This window comes from Nicotiana tomentosiformis, chromosome 2, assembly GCF_000390325.3.
Source record: "Nicotiana tomentosiformis chromosome 2, ASM39032v3, whole genome shotgun sequence".
NCBI classification, from domain to species: Eukaryota; Viridiplantae; Streptophyta; class Magnoliopsida; order Solanales; family Solanaceae; genus Nicotiana; species Nicotiana tomentosiformis.
The window spans coordinates 64801660-64821228 of record NC_090813.1 but is presented as its reverse complement, the minus strand read 5'-3'; the positions used below and the strand labels follow the sequence as shown (position 1 = coordinate 64821228).

General features: G+C 35.6%; 2 long non-coding RNA genes across 2 annotated transcripts in view; one reads left to right on the top strand and one right to left on the bottom strand.

The window, feature by feature from the left end:
- Positions 1-4858: 4858 nt before the first annotated feature.
- Positions 4859-19569, top strand: part of LOC138906517 (uncharacterized) — a 264345-nt gene continuing 249634 nt past the window's right edge. The window contains exon 1 of the long non-coding RNA XR_011413934.1: positions 4859-4934. This is a non-coding gene — a long non-coding RNA (uncharacterized lncRNA). The remainder of the gene's footprint in view (positions 4935-19569) is intronic.
- Positions 5446-19569, bottom strand: part of LOC138906518 (uncharacterized) — a 133857-nt gene continuing 119733 nt past the window's right edge. The window contains exon 3 of the long non-coding RNA XR_011413935.1: positions 5446-5531. This is a non-coding gene — a long non-coding RNA (uncharacterized lncRNA). The remainder of the gene's footprint in view (positions 5532-19569) is intronic.

The window sequence follows — 19569 nt, the reverse complement described above, 5'->3', positions numbered from 1 at the left end:
TTTTCACATGAGTTCAAAACAATTGTTATGCATATGCTTGTACATTAAGTCAAAGCGTCTTCTTCGAGCTTTAGTTTAGATATCCATTGTTGGATTTTCTATATTTCATTATTATGTTAAAAGTTGATTGGGTGATATTTTTGGGGCTGTCAAGTCGATTTTAAGAAAAAGAATTTGGGCATGTGAAGTATTAATTTGAGATAATATGCCTAATGGTCGATTTTCGTTTGGTCCAATCCGATACGAGTAACAATGTTGTCAACTTATTAAGAATGTGTTGAACTCATATGCCATTTCCTCCATAACTCCATATCCATAATTCATGACCTCACATTAATGTCAAAGTAGGAAAAATAATTCACGAATATCGTAGCTTGCTTTAGGCGCGATTAATAATAAATCATCGTGACTACGGGTATGGTTCCCGTGGCATAGTCATGATATATAATCCCCAATTCGGGTGTGCATTTTATGTGGCCCAAGCACAAATTCTAATAACAATAAAAAATTAACATGTTGTAAATCGCGAGTGCGGTTCACGTGGCGCGATTCACAATGTGTACAAAAATAAATGAGCGGGCTGCATCGCGACTTGTTCAAACAAATTCCATTAAAACTAAAAGCGTTTAATTAATACTAAAAGCGGTTTAAAAGATAAAAATGCACAATAGGTCTCAAATATATATTAAATCAGATAATTAAGCCAATTATTAATAGTTGAGCGACCGTGCTAGAACCACGAAATTCGGGAGTGCCTCACACCTTCTCCCGGGTTAACAGAATTTCTTACCCGGTCTTCTGTGTTCGCAGACCATAAATAACAGTCAATTTTCTCAATTTTGAATTTAAAATAAATGGGTGACTTGAGACACCTTAAATTATTCCAAGTGGCGACTCTGATCAAATAAATAATTCCATTTCGAACAATGTCACTTTAATTGGAAAAACTCTCATATCCCCTTGGAAAAAAAGAGGTGTGACAGCTCTGGCGACTCTGCTAGGGAAGGAACCCAAAACTTCTAGTTCAGAGTTCAGAATTCGAGCTTAGAATAACTGTTATACTTGGCTACTTCTGATTGTATGATATTACTTGTTTGAGCCTAATGTGCTAATTGCCGTTCTTTACCGCTCATGAACTGTATATAAGATTGTTACGACACCCTTCTTCTCTCTGAGTCTTCTAAATCTTCTGGGAAGCGTGCGCTTCGCGTGGCTTCTTTTTTGTTAGAGTCATACCCCTATTTTAGAACGAGGATCGGACAAGTTGCAAAGCCGGTAAAGCTTCTGTATTCCCGGTATGCTGCCCCCCCCCCCCCCCGGCTCGAGTTGTCCGTTCGGGTAAGCCGGTACTAGAACAATACACCTAGGTTTTTAAAACCTAGAATGACATAGCCTCATGCCGGATCCCTACTAGGTACGCTTGTTTGCATCACGTGCATTTGACCTTAGGGACTCAACACGGGGGTTGGGTCCGTGTAGGACAGGTGTACCCAAAAATTAAAAGACCATCCTGATGCATTTTACGTGCTACTTCTGTATTCATTTGCTTCGGCTTGTATGTTGACCGGCTTCTAGAATAGGGAAAGAAAATCAAGAAAAAACAAGAGTGAGGTAGGTATTTGAAATATTTCGAAACTCTGCCAAAATTTTGTAAAAAAAGAGAGAGAAAATAAGCCAATATTTTCAAAAGTCATTGTTTCCTCTGTTCCGTCAAAACTGCAGAACTACGCGGGTCTGATTCTCACTAGATGTGAGATACGTAGGCAAACCTAATCGGTTCCGGCCCCCATTTTTTAAAAATCCAAAATATTTTCCTTTAGTTCCTTCTTTAGGAGTTTTTCTTTAGAAAATCCCAAACAAATAAAAAAATAAGAAAATTTTTAAACCAAAAAATATTTTATTTTGTAGGAGCCTTTCATTAGAAAAAGAAAATAAATGAAATCAAAATCCAAAAAAAATATTTTCTACCTTTTTTTAGAAAGTCTTTCTTCCAAAAATCCACAAAAAAAAAAAAAAAACATCAAAAGCCAAAAAATATTTTTCTTTCTTATGTAGAAGTCCTTCTTTCGGAAAAAATTAGAAAAAAAAAATCAAATTTCAAAAATATTTTCTTTCTTCTTTATAAGTCTTTCTTTCGGAAATTAAAAAAAATCAAAATCCAAAAAGAGTTAGTTTATTTACTTTATTTCTGATCTTCCCGAACTACGCAAGATCTGATTCATGTTCCAACATGATACGTAGGCAACCCACATCAGGTTCGATTGAATGATTTTGAAAAAAAAAAAGAAAAAAAGTGAAAAGAAAAGGAAAAAGAAAAAAAGAAAAAAAAAGTGTTCATTCTAACACGTTTGTTGTTTTGAAATAAAATCTGGTTTAAGGTGGTCGGTTTGTTGGTTTGCAATGGCGAGTGTAGGATCCCTCGAAAATAAAAGCATCTTCTCAACCAATGAAACAAGGACCATTGTTGTTGATCCAAAGTCACGAAAAGGCAAGTAGGCAAGTTGGCGGTTAAAAATCAAAAATAGTGGCAAATGTGGGGTTGACTTTACCAGATTTGAGCAATAAGACATGGCCTGCTCGGGATAATTTGATGATGGGGAGACGTGAGAATTCTTCCAAGTCTTTTAGTAAATGAGTTGCTTTGAAATTTCATATGTCGTCAGTCCTGAAATTCGGCAACAAATATTGGGAATGTTTTGATCAAAAAGTCAAAATTTGATTGCTGAATCAGAAGGAATAAAAAGGTTGAATGCCGTAGTAGTACTGATGTACAAATTTGTGGCTAAGATGTCGCTTAGCAACTGAAAAGCCACTCCTCTTTTAGACAGGGAGGAGTCATGGTAGCTTATTTTGTCGTCTTTTCTTCTTCTTTTTGTGCTATCGGACCCTTCTATCCCTTATTCTATAAAAAAAAGCAGTTAGTCATTTTGTGTCCATTTTGTGCATAGTTCTTTTCACCCTAGTTCTAGTGACATGACATGCATGCGGAAATTTTGGCCAGACCTTATAAAACTGATTTAGTCTTGAATTGGATAAACGTGAGATAGAGACACTTTTGAAGATGAATATAGACATGAAACTTTGGGAAAATAAACATGAGCCAAGTTTTCATGGAACCAAAGCAGTCAGGCTCATGGAAGTTAAGGATCTCTACCTTTTGAATCATTAAGAAGATCGAGCTTAAGGATGATCGGACGGGTTGAAGTCTGTTTAGCACTAAAAGACAAAAAGTATTTTCAAAAGAAGGTGTATTCCAGAAAGCTTGAAATGGATATATTTAGTGGCAAAATGCATCTTCTACATCAAGACAAAATCCAATAAAAAGTCACCCAAATTGACAAGGGTCATTCACTGCGAGGAAAGTATTGCTCATACAACTTTGCACTGAAAAGAGACCCAGAAAGCAACATGTCCATCAATGTCGTGATTGTGAAGGGCTAACAAGATTGGCATTATCGAGGCTGGAAGACCCTTTTTCTGCTACCCAAACACTTTATACCCTTTGTTATCTCTTTTGATCCTGTGTTATTTTCTTTGACCACCCTCTTTTGAAATCAAGTTTAGAGTTAAAAGTCCAAAATAAAATAATAAATAAAAAAATAAAAAGAAAAGTCCATGCCCCAAGAGTATAAATTAGGGAAACTCCTAGAAAGTTCAAGTGAAAAAAGAAAAGAAATAGTCAAAGGCCCATGCCCCCAGAAAATAAAAGTTGAGACAACTTGTTTTGAAAAAAGAAAAGAGAAAAAAAGAGGCAAAACAAATGAAAAAAAAATAGTTAGGTCAGATGTTTGAACTACGTTTCACCTGATTTCTTAAAAAAAGGATACGTAGGCAGCCTTACACGGTTCGGTCCAATCAAATAATAATTCAAAAAAAAAAACCAAAAATCCCCAGTATATGAAACTGGGACAAAGATTTTATTTCACTTTTGAAAAAGTTGATTCCAATAGTTGTAAGTCTACAACCCCCATTTTGAGTCTACTTTGAGCCTTCATGCCGCCCTTTCTTTCCAACCCTATCCAAAAACCTTCCAAATAAAGACCTCCCGATATGCCTTCAAGAATACCAAGAGAAGCATGCAATGAGCAACGATTGTCACGTAACATAGAACACTATCAGTTTCTCACACTAGAAAGCAAAAGAAAAATAAAAATAAAGAAGAAAAAATGAGAGAGTCTTACTAGTGAAAATCGTCACGGGCACTATAAGACAACGGTAAGCAGAGATGAATAAATGAGAGAGACTTGTTGGTGAAAACCCCTCGGGACACCACTAGTCGAAAGTGAGTCATGAAGTTGATGCAATGAATTGGCATGAACAAGCCCGACTTCAAAGGTCATAGGAATGATAAAAGGGAAGATTTGATTAGTTTTATAGATCATACCGTTAAGTCCAAAATGCATGACATGATCATTAAGGCTAGTTACCACAAAATAACTCTTTTGTCCTTCCGAAAGGGACATTTCTTGTTAATACTTGTTTCTTTGCATCATTGTGTCCTTCACTCTGAGCCAGTCCTTGTCAAAACAAGAAAGAAAAGATTTCAAAATTTGCTACCAGCTTTTCAGCTGCACAAAGTAAATTTGGCCAGCACACTCAGTTTTTATAGTCAACATGCATTGAGGATTCATGCAAAGGCTTCCCCCCCAAAAGACTCTTGTCAGCCTATTCAGGTAAAGCAAGCAAAGATAACCTCAAGGTTAATCAGAGATTCTCTGTAGTACCTAACAATGACTATGAAGTGTGCACATCGTGCAAAAGGCTCTTACCAGTTATGATTCTCTCTCACATAAAAATTGTTCCAAAAGCAGCCATTCAAGATATTAGAAAAGGTTATCCAAGAAAAGAAATCTCTTTTTTGAGATAAGGCCGAGTGAGCCACAAATACAAATTGTACTGGGTGTGAAACAATTAGGGTTGATGCAGAGCAAAAAGTCTCTTGAAACTGACTCAAGCTGATTGAGCAAAAGCCAAACTGCCCAAGATTCAAGGCCATAAACCGACCACCACTTTTAAAATTGACAAAATTTTCTTTGTTTGAAACAGGAACAAAGCAGTGCAAGGAAGTTGGTTCAAAAACAAAAAAAAAAAGAAAAAAGAGAAGAAAAGAAAGAAAAAGAAAAAAGAAGAGAAGAGCTGACAAAGGGAAGTTTCTCAAATCTTTGCCTTTATCTGTCTTGCTAGTGTGCATAAAATGTTGCCATTGCTCTTTACATTTTTCCTCCTAGGATAAAAGTCCTAGTCTGATGGATATTTTTCCAATAAAAATCTTAGTCTGATGAACTTTTCTCCTAAGATAGAAATCTTAGTCTGATGAATTTTCTCCTAAGATAGAAATCTTAGTCTGATGAATCTTTCTCCTAAGATAACAAAAAAAAAGGACCTACTTTGATTAATTTTCTCCTAGGATCGAAATCTTAGTCTGATGAATCTTTCTCCTAAGATAGAAGACGTAGTCTGATGAACTTTCTCCTAGGATAGAAATCTTAGTCTGATGAATCTTTCTCCTAAGATACCAAAAAAAAAGAGACCTAGTCAGATGAATCTTTCTCCTAGGATTGAAATCTTAGTATGATGAATCTTTCTCCTAAGATAACAAAAAAAAGGACCTAGTCTGATGAACTTTATCCTAGGATCAAAATCTTAGTCTGATGAATCTTTCTCCTAAGATAGAAGACCTAGTCTGATGAACTTTATAGAAATCTTAGTCTGATGAATCTTTCTCCTAAGATACCAAAAAAATAAAAAAGACCAAGTCTGATGAACTTTCTCCTAGGATCAAAGTCTTAGTCTGATGAATCTTTCTTCTAAGATAAGAAAACCTAGTCTGATGAATTTTCTTCTAGGATAGAAATCTTAGTATGATGAATCTTTCTCCTAAGATAAAAAAAAAGGGGGACCTAGTCTGATGAATTTTCTCCTAGGATCGAAATCTTAGTCTGATGAATTTTTCTCCTAAGATAGAAGACCTATTCTGATGAACTTTCTCCTAGGATAGAAATCTTAGTCTGATGAATCTTTCTCCTAAGATACCAAAAAATAAAAGAATAAAAAACCTAGTCTAATGAACTTTCTCCTAGGATAAACGTCTTAGTCTAATGAACTTTTCTCCTAAGATAAGAAAACATAGTCTGGTGAATATTCTCTTAAGATAATAATTTTTTTTTAAAAAAGGGGGAAGTCTGGATTTTAAAAAGAAAAGGGGTCAGTTTTTATTTTAGTCAAGCTTACTTTGTAGTATCCTCAAGCCCAATCCCACTTTTAGGAGACGCACTTCCTAGTCTGGGAATTTTAGGTTATACTTTTAGGAGACGCACTTCCTAGATTGCGATTTCACCCCTAGGAGACGCACTTCCTAGTTTGGGTCTTTTAAGTTTGAGTCACTGAGGTTTTACCCCTAGGAGACGCACTTCTTAGTCTGAGAATTTCAGATTATACTTTTAGGAGACGCACTTCCTAAATTACGATTTCATCCCTAGGAGACGCACTTCCTAGTTTTGGTCTTTTAAGTTTGAGTCACTGAGGTTTTACCCCTAGGAGATGCACTTCCTAGTCTGGGTCTTTCAGGTTATACTTTTTAAGAGACACACTTTTTAGTTTGGTTCATTCAAGTTTCACCCCTAGGAGACGCACTTCCTAGTCTGGGTCATTCAAGGCTTTTTTAGTAGACACATTTGTTAGTAAAAATTTTCTTAGTTTTATTCACAGGAGACGTACATCCTAGTCGAGTCTTCAATTTTACTTTCATCATTGCATCCTTCATTAATAGCATATGTGATTTATAGTTCTGCTAATAACTCACAAATCTTCCTAGTGTAAGCTGGGGCAGAAAAAAGTTTCTTTTGTTGTTTCCGTTTTGTTGTAGTAGCAGGCGCCCACCTGGAGAATGAGGGAATTTATTGCAAGTATTAAGTCAGTGGCAGGTGCCCACCTGAAGAATGAGGGAATTTATTTAAATTTTCAAGTCATTGGCAGGTGCCCACTTGGAGAATGAGGGAATTTATTTCAAGTTCAAGTCATTGGCAGGCGCCCACCTGGAGAATGAGCGAATTTATTTCAAGTTCAAGTGATTAGCAGGCGCCCATCTGGAGAATGAGAGAATTCATTTTAAGTTTCATGTCATTGCAGGCACCCACCTGGAGAATGATGGTCAATATTTCAGAAATTGGTTTTAAGTTCAAATCAGAGAAGTAGAAGGAGCCCGCCTGAAAAACAGGGTCAACTTTCAATTTTCAAATTCAAGAGGCATCAGGAGCCCGCCTGAAGAATAAGGTCAACTTTCAGTTTTCAAGTTTAAGTTAGAGAGGCATTAGGAGCCCGCCTGAAGAGCAGGGTCAACTTTTAATTTTCAAGTTCAAGTTAGCGAAGCATCAGGAGCCTGCCTGAAGAACAAAGTCAATTTTTAATTTTCAAGTTCAAGTTAGAGAGGCATCAGGAGCCTGCCTGAAGAACAAGGTCAATTTTCAGTTTACAATTTCAAGTCAGAGAGGCATCATGAGTTCGCCTGAAGAACAGGGTCAACTTTCAATTTTCAAGTTCAACAAGCATCAGGAGCTCGCCTGACGAACAGGGGCAGCTTTCAGCTTACAATTTCAAGTCAGAGAGGCATCAGGAGCCCACCTGAAGAACAGGGTTAACTTTCAATTTTCAAGTTCAAGAAGCATCCGGAGCCCACCTGGAGAACGTGGGAATTCATTTCAGAGTTACTTCAAATTTCAAGTCAGTAGCAGGCGCCCACCTGGAGAACGAGGGAAGTCATTTTAGAATTTAATTCAACTTAGAAGTAGCAGAAGCTCGCCTCAAGAATGCGAGTCGAAAATCCAAGATGACCAAAAAAAGAAGTCTCAATCTAGAATAAAAGAAAAGGGAAAAAAGAAGTGAATCTAAAATGTAGAAGCAGATGAAATATGTGAACTGCTCAAGAGATAGTTGAAGTCACGAGCACTACATGTCCGGTCTTTATTCGAAGAAGCCGTGGAATAATGAATCAACACCTACAGCTAGCAAGCATCAAGGTTCAAACCAAAAGTCTACATGAAGAACTATTCAAGACTCAAGATCATGCTTCAGAAGACTTATAGATAGGAATCTTGTAACTCATAGCTGATAGGCTTGTTTAGTTCTTCTAGATTTTGATTTAGATGTAATAATAGGACTGCGGGCCGGAACCTCGACGGAACGGTACATCACTCGACTCTCTCCTCATCGTATCACACTCCATCACTTCATTCACTTCTAAACTACACACGACCTGATTTCCTTATGACCCGGGATATGTAGGTTGTCCAAAACCAGGACTCGGTTGCACCCTTTTCTTTGTTTATTTTCCTTTTTTGAATAAAGAGTTGGTCAAAATTAGTCACATGGCTCATCTTGTCTTTGCCTGAAAATTCTACAAGTTTCCAAGCAAAGACGGGCAGCTGTGAGCTCCTAATTATTTACTATATTTGAATAGTTCATCACTTTTTAGTATGAAAATATATTTTAAGTTTAGTCTACATATTTTAGCTCTTAATTTATATTTTATAGGTTTGATTTAAGAAAATTAAAAACTAACAAAAGATTAACATTTTTAGAGTGTTAATTTTATTCTAATTTACCAAAAAAAAACCACAAATAATATATTTTTCTTTTAATAAGTAAGAGAGGAACTCTACCTCTTGGAATTTTGTCTTTTCATAAAGGAAAAGTCATTTACGTTAACTCACAGGCACCCACTTTGCATTAGAATTTTTATTTAATACCTCACTCGCATTATGCCAATTCCAAAAAAGGACTCCACTCATTCCATTTTTCACAAGCACCTTACAGGCACATATTTTCGTACCAATTTTTATCCACATCACCTCAGCTGACAAACTTTGATTCCCCAAGAATATTCTCTCACAAATATTCCCAGCTAGCTTGCTCTCCAAGATCACGCAGCATTATCTATCTAGAGAGCACATGCTAATTAGCAGGAAATACAATCTCTCTCACGTGATCTCACAAAAACACACTGATTTTCTTGGGCTTCAAACACGCACCTATACCCATATATAACCTCACTCAATCATAGAATAGAAAAACCCTAAGAGCAGTCCTAGAATTAAGCGTCGTAGAGCAAACATTTGATCTCCCTCTTCACGCTTTCTTCTACAAAAACCCACACCATAGCAGACCAGTCCCTTGACAACCGGAAGCAGCCATGAAACCATCATGAAACTTACTGAAACAACTCCTTGAAGCCTCCATTAAAAGTCGACGACCGTTTGCAAATTTCAAGAGGTTCTGTTCAAGTTTTCTCCAGCATGGTCATGGTCGTTCGGTTGAGTTTAGTTGCCGATTCATATTAACTATCATGTATGTGGCTAGAGTTTTACTTTTAAATTAATAAAAAGTTTCGATCCTTAAGGTGCAATCACTTTCTTTCCTTATTGTTTCAATTCCTTGGTTAACTTCATACTTTTTAAATATATGAACGTTGGTCCGTATGTTGTTGATTTAAGTGTTTTGAGCAAATTGATTATTTTGAATGTTTAATGTTTCTTTGCTTAATATTGCCTTACTGATTCTCTTGATAAGGAATTTTCATTATTATGTTAAAAGTTGATTGGGTGATATTTTTGGGGCTGTCAAGTTGATTTAAAGAAAAGGAATTTGGGCATGTAAAGTTTTAATTTGAGTTAATATGCCTAATGGTCGATTTTCGTTTGATCCAATCCGAAAATAGTAACAATGTTGTCAACTTATTAAGAATGTGTTGAACTCATATGCCATTTCCTCCACAACTCCATATCCATAATTCATGACCTCACAATAATCTCAAAGTAGTAAAAAAAATTCATGAATATCGTAGCTTGCTTTAGGTGGGATTAATAATGAATCATCGTGACTATGTGTACGGTTCCCGTGGCATAGTCATGATACATAATCCCCAATTCGGGTGTGCATTTTATGTTAAGCGACCATAACTTTTAATAATAATAAAAAATTAACATATTGTAAATCGCGAGTGAGTTTCACGTGGCGCTATTCGCAATGTGTACAAAAACAAACGAGTGTGCAGCATCGCGACTTGTTCAAACAAATTTCATAAGCACTAAAAGCGTTTAATTAATACTAAAAGCGGTTTAAAAGGTAAAAATGCACAATATGTCTCAAATATGTATTAAATCTGATAATTAGGCCAATTATTAATAGTTGAGTGACCGTTCTAGAATCACGGAATTCGGGAGTGCCTCACACCTTCTCCCGGGTTAACAGAATTCCTTAGCCGGTCTTCTCTGTTCGCAGACCATAAATAAGAGTCAATTTTCTCGAATTGAGATTTAAAATAAATCGGTAACTTGGGACACCATAAATTATTCCATGTGGCGACTCTTATCAAATAAATAATCCCATTTCGAACAATGTAACTTTAATTGGAAAAATTCCCATATACCCACGGGAAAAAGGAGGTGTGACAGCTCTGACGCCTCTGCTGGGCATCTGTGAGCACCTAAATTTTGACTATATTTGAATAGTTCATCATTTTTTAGTATGTAAATATATTTTAAGTTTAGTCTACATATTTTAGCAATTATTTTATCTTTTATAGGCTTTATTTAAGAAAATTAAAAACCAACAAAAGATTCACATTTTTAGAGTGTTAATTTTGTTTTAATTTACAAAAAAACAAAATCACAAATAATATATTTTTCTTTTTATAAGTAAGCGAGCAATTCTACTTCTTGAAATTTTGTATTTTCCTAAAAGAAATATCATTTACGTTAACTCACAGGCACCCACTTTGCATTAGAATTTTTTATTTAATACCTCACCCGCACTATGCCAATTCCAAAAAAGGACTCCACTCATTCCATCTTTCACAAGCACCTTACATGCACATATTTTCGTACTAATTTTTATCCACATCAACTCAACTAACAAACTTTGATTCCCCAAGAATATTCTCTCACAAATATTCCCAGCTAGCTTGCTCTCCAAGATCACTCAGCATTATCTATCTAGAGAGCACATGCTAATTAGCAGGAAATACAATCTCTCTCACGTGATCTCACAAAAACACACTGATTTTCTTGGGCTTTAAGCGTTGTAGAGTAAACATTTGATCTCTACAAAAACCCACACCATAGCAGACCAGTCCCTTGACAACCGGAAGCAGCCATGAAACCATCATGAAACTTACTGAAACAACTCCTTGAAGCCTCCATTAAAAGTCGACGACAGTTTGCAAATTTCGAGAGGTTCTGTTCGAGTTTTCTCCAGCGTGGTCATGGTCGTTTGGTTGAGTTTAGTTGCCGATTCGTATTAACTATCATGTACGTTGCTGGAGTTTTACTTTTAAATTAATAAAAAGTTTCGATCCTTAAGGTGCAATCCCTTTCTTTCCTTATTGTTTCAATTCCTTGGTTAACTTCATACTTTTTAAATATATGAATGTTGGTCCTTATGTTGTTGATTTAAGTGTTTTGAGCAAATTGATTAGTTTGAATGTTTAATGTTTCTTTGCTTAATATTGCCTCACTGATTCTCTTGATAAGGAATTTTCATTATTATGTTAAAAGTTGATTGGGTGATATTTTTGGGGCTGTCAAGTTGATTTAAAGAAAAGGAATTTGGGCATGTAAAGTTTTAATTTGAGATAATATGCCTAATGGTCGATTTTCGTTTGATCCAATCCGATAATAGTAACAATGTTGTCAACTTATTAAGAATGTGTTGAACTCATATGCCATTTCCTCCACAACTCCATATCCATAATTCATAACCTCACAATAATCTCAAAGTAGGAAAAATAATTCATGAATATCGTAGCTTGCTTTAGGTGGGATTAATAATGAATCATCGTGACTATGTGTACGGTTCCCGTGGCATAGTCATGATACATAATCTCCAATTCGGGTGTGCATTTTATGTTAAGCGACCATAACTTTTAATAATAATAAAAAATTAACATATTGTAAATCGCGAGTGAGTTTCACGTGGCGCTATTCGCAATGTGTACAAAAACAAACGAGTGTGCTGCATCGCGACTTGTTCAAACAAATTCCATAAGCACTAAAAGCGTTTAATTAATACTAAAAGCGGTTTAAAAGGTAAAAATGCACAATATGTCTCAAATATGTATTAAATCTGATAATTAGGCCAATTATTAATAGTTGAGCGACCGTTCTAGAATCACGGAATTCGGGAGTGCCTCACACCTTCTCCCGGGTTAACAGAATTCCTTAGCCGGTCTTCTGTGTTCGCAGACCATAAATAAGAGTCAATTTTCTCGATTTGAGATTTAAAATAAATCGGTAACTTGGGACACCATAAATTATTCCATGTGGCGACTCTTATCAAATAAATAATCCCATTTCGAACAATGTCACTTTAATTGGAATAATTCCCATATACCCTCAGGAAAAAGGAGGTGTGACAGCTCTGACGCCTCTGTTGGAGCATCTGTGAGCACCTAAATTTTGACTATATTTGAATAGTTCATCATTTTTTAGTATGTAAATATATTTTAAGTTTAGTCTACATATTTTAGTAATTATTTTATCTTTTATAGGTTTTATTTAAGAAAATTAAAAACCAACAAAAGATTCACATTTTTAGAGTGTTAATTTTGTTCTAATTTACAAAAAAACAAAATCACAAATAATATATTTTTCGTTTAATAAGTAAGCGAGCAATTCTACTTCTTGGAATTTTGTATTTTCCTAAAAGAAAAATCATTTACGTTAACTCACAGGCACCCACTTTGCATTAGAATTTTTTATTTAATACCTCACCCGCACTATGCCAATTCCAAAAAAGGACTCCACTCATTCCATCTTTCACAAGCACCTTACATGCCCATATTTTCGTACTAGTTTTTATCCACATCACCTCAGCTAACAAACACTTATTCCCCAAGAATATTCTCTAACAAATATTCCCAGCTAGCTTGCTTTCCAAGATCACTCGTCCTTATCTATCTAGAGAGCACATGCTAATTAGCAGGAAATGCAATCTCTTTCATGTGATCTCACAAAAACACACTGATTGTCCTTGGCTTCAGACACGCACATGTACCCATATATAACTTCACTCAGTCACAGAATAGAAAAACACTAAGAGCAGTCATAAAATTGAGCGTCGTAAAGCAAAAGTTTGATCTCCCTCTTCACGCTTTCTACGTCAAAAACCCACACCATAGCAGACCAGTCCCTTGATAACCGGAAGCAGCTATGAAACCATCATGAAATTTACTGATACAACTCCTTGAAGCCTCCATTAACAGTCGACGACCATTTGCAAATTTTGAGAGGTTCTGTTCGAGTTTTCTACGGCGCGGTCGTGGTCGTTTTGTTGAGTTTAGTTGCCGATTCGTCTTAACTATCATGTACGTGGCTGGACTTTTACTTTTAAATTAATAAAAAGCTTCGATCCTTAAGGTGCAATCCCTTGCTTTCCTTACTGTTTCAATTCCTTGGTTAACTTCATACATTTTAAATATATGAACGCTGGTCCTTATGTTGTTGATTTAAGTGTTTTGAGCAAATTGATTATTTTGAATGTTTAATGTTTCTTTGCTTAATATTGCCTCACTGATTCTCTATATAAGGAATTTTCACATGAGGTCACAGCAATTGTTATGCATATACTTGTAATTTAAGTCAAAGCGTCTTCTTCGAGCTTTAGTTTAGATATCCATTGTTGGATTTTCTGTATTTCATTATTATGTTAAAAGTTGATTGGGTAATATTTTTGGGGCTGTCAAGTTGATTTTAAGAAAAAGAATTTGGGCATGTGAAGTTTTAATTTGAGATAATATGCCTAATGGTCGATTTTCATTTGATCCAGTCCGATAATAGTAACAATGTTGTCAACTTATTAAGAATGTGTTAAACTCATATGCCATTTCCTCCACAACTCCATATCCATAATTCATGATCTCACAATAATCTCAAAGTAGGAAAAATAATTCATGAATATGGTAGCTTGCTTTAGGCGCGATTAATAATGAATCATCGTGACTATGGGTACGGTTCCCGTGGCACAGTCATGATACATAATCCCCAATTCGGGTGTGCATTTTATGTGATCCGACCATAACTTTTAATAATAAAAAAAAAATAACATATTGTAAATCGCGGGTATGTTTCACGTGGCGCGATTCGCAATGTGTACAAAAACAAACGAGTGCGCGGTATCACGACTTGTTTAAATAAATTCTATAAACACTAAAAGCGTTTAATTAATAATAAAAGCGGTTTAAAAGGTAGAAATGTACAATATGTCTCAAATATATATTAAATCTAATAACTAGGCCAATTATTAATAATTGAGCGACCGTGCTAGAACCACGGAATTCGGGAGTGCCTCACACCTTCTCCCGAGTTAACAGAATTCCTTACCCGGTCTTCTGTGTTCGCAGACCATAAATAAGAGTCAATTTTCTCGATTTTGGATTTAAAATAAATCGGTGACTTGGGACACCATAAATTATTCCAAGTGGCGACTCTTATCAAATAAATAATCTCATTTCGAACAATGTCACTTTAATTGGAAATTGAGGAAAGTGAAAAGAATAAGGGGAGGTGTTATCCAAAATTTTGTAGATGAGTTAGTCGCTCATTTGTGTTGAGTTCTAGCTTCTGTAAGCTTAACAATGGTCCCTTATTGTTTGTTGTAGATTGAAGTACTAACAGGCTGAACCGACTTTGTGTGGTTAGGTAAATGACAAAGGTATGTTAAGGCTATCCCTTCTTTACTTTTGGCATGATCCATATGATACAAACGAAACGAGTAAACACACAACTTTCATAAATGGCTCTATTCATAGAAGTACTAGGAATGCCTATATTCTTGATTCCCCATGTGTCCTATTATTATATCATCTGTTCACGGGTCTTAGAAAAATATGTAAGTTGATAAAGTTTATCCGAGAGATCTTATTGACTTACTTGATTATGCATTGTATTCATTTATACATGTACATTGACCCATGACTATATGGCATTATATATACGTATATTATATGTATATGGGATATGGGGAAAGGTTACAGCGTTATATATGCACCACCACCTGATCAGCTGGTATTCGTTGATGATTTTTTCCACGTAGGCCGAGATGATATGAGGGGATGCCCTCAGAGGCTTGATGATGTTATGTACTCATATACCTATGCATGGTATGACATTTACACGCATATGCATGACATTATAAATGTTTCACGATTCACAGAGATATTCAGACTTACATGTTGAGTTCTTTATACCATTTTTCTTTTATGCCTTACATACTCGGTACTTTATTTGTACTGACGTCCCTTTTGCCTAGGGACGCTGAGTTTCATACCCACAGGTCCCGATAGACAGGTTGACAGTCTTCCTAGTAGGCTATCAGTTCAGTGGATGGTGTTGGTGCACTCCACTTGCTCCAGAGTTGTTTGATCCAGTCCGATAATAGTAACAATGTTGTCAACTTATTAAGAATGTGTTAAACTCATATGCCATTTCCTTCACAACTCCATATCCATAATTCATGGCCTCACAATAATCTCAAAGTAGGAAAAATAATTCATGAATATCATAGCTTGCTTTAGGCGTGATTAATAATGAATCATCGTGACTATGGGTACGGTTCCTGTGGCACAGTCATGATACATAATCCCCAATTCGGGTGTGCATTTTATATGACCCGACCACAACTTTTAATAATAATAAAAAATTAACATATTGTAAATCGCGGGTGCGTTTCACGTAGCGCGATTCGCAATGTGTACAAAAACAAACGAGTGCGCGGCATCGCGACTTCTTCAAACAATTTCCATAAACACTAAAAGCGTTTAATTAATACTAAAAGCGGTTTAAAAGGTAAAAATGCACAATATATCTCAAATATGTATTAAATCTGATAATTAGTCCAATTATTAATAGTTGAGCGACCGTGCTAGAACCACGGAATTCGGGAGTGCCTCACACCTTCTCCCGGGTTAACAGAATTCCTTACCCGGTCTTCTGTATTCGCAAACCATAAATAAGAGTCAATTTTCTCGATTTGGGATTTAAAATAAATCGGTGACTTGGGACACCATAAATTATTCCAAGTGGCAACTCTCATCAAATAAATAATCCCATTTCGAACAATGTCACTTTAATTGGAAAAACTCTCATATTCCCTCGGGAAAAAGGAGGTGTGACAGCTCTGGCACCTCTGCTGGGGCAGCTGTGAGCACCTAATTTTTGAATATATTTGGATAGTACATCATTTTTTAGTATGTAAATATATTTTAAGTTTAGTCTACATATTTAGCATTTATTTTATTTTTTATAGGTTTTATTTAAGAAAATTAAAAACCAACAAAAGATTCACATTTTTAGAGTGTTAATTTTGTTCTAATTTACAAAAAAGCAAAATCACAAATAATATATTTTTCTTTTAATAAGTAAGCGAGCAATTCTACTTCTTGGAATTTTGTCTTTTCCTAAAAGAAAAATCATTTACGTTAACTCAGAGGCACCCACTTTGCATTAGAATTTTTATTTAATACCTCACCCGCACTATGCCAATTCCAAAAAAGGACTCCACTCATTCCATCTTTCACAGGCACCTTACAGGCTCATATTTTCGTACCAATTTTTATCCACATCACCTCAGCTAACAAACTTTGATTCCCCAAGAATATTCTCTCACAAATATTCACAGCTAGCTTGTTCTCCAAGATCACTCGTCCTTATCTAACTAGAGAGCACATGCTAATTAGCAGAAAATGCAATCTCTCTCACGTGATCTCACAAAAACACACTGATTTTCTTGGGCTTCAAACACGCACTTGTACCCATATATAACCTCACTCAGTCACAGAATAGAAAAATCCTAAGAGCAGTCCTAGAATTAAGTGTCGTAGAGCAAAAATTTGATCTCCCTCTTCACGCTTTCTTCGTCAAAAACCCACATCATAGCAGACCAGTCCCTTGACAATCGGAAGCAGCCATGAAACCATCATGAAACTTACTGAAACAACTCCTTGAAGCCTCCATTAAAAGTCGATGACCGTTTTCAAATTTTGAGAGGTTCTGTTCGAGTTTTCTCTAGCGCGGTCGTGGCCGTTTGGTTGAGTTTAGTTGCCGATTTATCTTAGCTATCATGTACGTGGCTGGACTTTTACTTTTAAATTAATAAAAAGTTTCGATCCTTTAGGTGCAATCCCTTTCTTTCCTTACTGTTTCAATTCCTTGCTTAACTTCATACTTTTTAAATATATGAACGCTGGTCCTTATGTTGTTGATTTAAGTGTTATTAGCAATTTGATTATTTTGAATGTTTAATGTTTCTTTGCTTAATATTGCCTCACTGATTCTCTTGATAAGGAATTTTCACATGAGGTCACAGCAAATGTTATGCATATGCTTGTACATCAAGTCAAAGCGTCTTCTTCGAGCTTTAGTTTAGATATCCATTCATGGATTTTCTATATTTCATTTTTATGTTAAAAGTCGATTGGGTGATATTTTTGAGGCTGTCAAGTTGATTTTAAGAAAAAGAATTTGGGCATGTGAAGTTTTAATTTGAGATAATATGCCTAATGGTCGATTTTCGTTTGATCCAGTCCGATAATAGTAACAATGTTGTCAACTTATTAAGAATGTGTTAAACTCATATGCTATTTCCTCCACAACTCCATATCCATAATTCATGACCTCACAATAATCTCAAAGTAGGAAAAATAATTCATGAATATCGTAGCTTGCTTTAGGCGCGATTAATAATGAATCATCGTGACTATGGGTACGGTTCCCGTGGCACAGTCATGATACATAATCCTCAATTCGGGTGTGCATTTTATGTGACCCGACCACAACTTTTAATAATAATAAAAAAATAACATATTGTAAATTGCGATTGCGTTTCACGTGGCGCGATTCGCAATGTGTACAAAAATAAACGAGTGCGCGGCATCGCGACTTGTTCAAACAAATTCCATAAACACTAAAAGCGTTTAATTAATACTAAAAGCGGCTTAAAAGGTAAAAATACACAATATGTCTCAAATATGTATTAAATTTGATAATTAGGCCAATTATTAATAGTTGAGCGACCGTGCTAGAATCACGAAATTCGAAAGTGCCTCACACCTTCTCCTGGGTTAACAGAATTCCTTACCCGCTCTTCTGTGTTGATAGACCATAAATAATAGTCAATTTTCTCGATTTGAGATTTAAAATAAATTGGTGACTTTGGACACCATCAATTATTCCAAGTGACGACTCTTATCAAATAAATAATCTCATTTCGAACAATGTCACTTTAATTGGAAAAACTCCCATATCCCTTCGGAAAAAAGGAGGTGTGACAGCTCTGGCGCCTGTGCTGGGGCAGCTGTGAGCACCTAATTATTTACTATTTTTGAATAGTTCATCATTTTTTAGTATGTAAATATATTTTAAGTTTAGTCTACATATTTTAGCACTTATTTTATCTTTTATAGGTTTTATTTAAGAAAATTAAAAACCAACAAAAGATTCAAATTTTTAGAGTGTTAATTTTGTTCTAATTTACAAAAAAGCAAAATCACAAATAATATATTTTTCTTTTAATAAGTAAGCCAGCAATTCTACTTCTTGGAATATTGTTTTTTCCTAAAAGAAAAATCATTTACGTTAACTCACAGGCACCCACTTTGTATTAGAATTTTTATTTAATACCTCACCCGCACTATGCCAATTCCAAAAAAGGACTCCACTCATTCCATCTTTCACAGGCACCTTACAGGCTCATATTTTCGTACCAATTTTTATCCACATCACCTCAGCTAACAAACTTTGATTCCCCAAGAATATTCTCTCACAAATATTCACAGCTAGCTTGTTCTCCAAGATCACTCGTCCTTATCTAACTAGAGAGCACATGCTAATTAGCAGAAAATGCAATCTCTCTCACGTGATCTCACAAAAACACACTGATTTTCTTGGGCTTCAAACACGCACTTGTACCCATACATAACCTCATCAGTTACAGAATAGAAAAATCCTAAGAGCAGTCCTAGAATTAAGTGTCGTAGAGCAAAAATTTGATCTCCCTCTTCACGCTTTCTTCGTCAAAAACCCACATCATAGCAGACCAGTCCCTTGACAATCGGAAGCAGCCATGAAACCATCATGAAACTTACTGAAACAACTCCTTGAAGCCTCCATTAAAAGTCGATGACCATTTTCAAATTTTGAGAGGTTATGTTCGAGTTTTCTCTAGCGCGGTCGTGGCCGTTTGGTTGAGTTTAGTTGCCGATTTATCTTAACTATCATGTACGTGGCTGGACTTTTACTTTTAAATTAATAAAAAGTTTCGATCCTTTAGGTGCAATCCCTTTCTTTCCTTACTGTTTCAATTCCTTGCTTAACTTCATACTTTTTAAATATATGAACGTTGGTCCTTATGTTGTTGATTTAAGTGTTATTAGCAATTTGATTATTTTGAATGTTTAATGTTTCTTTGCTTAATATTGCCTCACTGATTCTCTTGATAAGGAATTTTCACATGAGGTCACAGCAAATGTTATGCATATGCTTGTACATCAAATCAAAGCGTCTTCTTCGAGCTTTAGTTTAG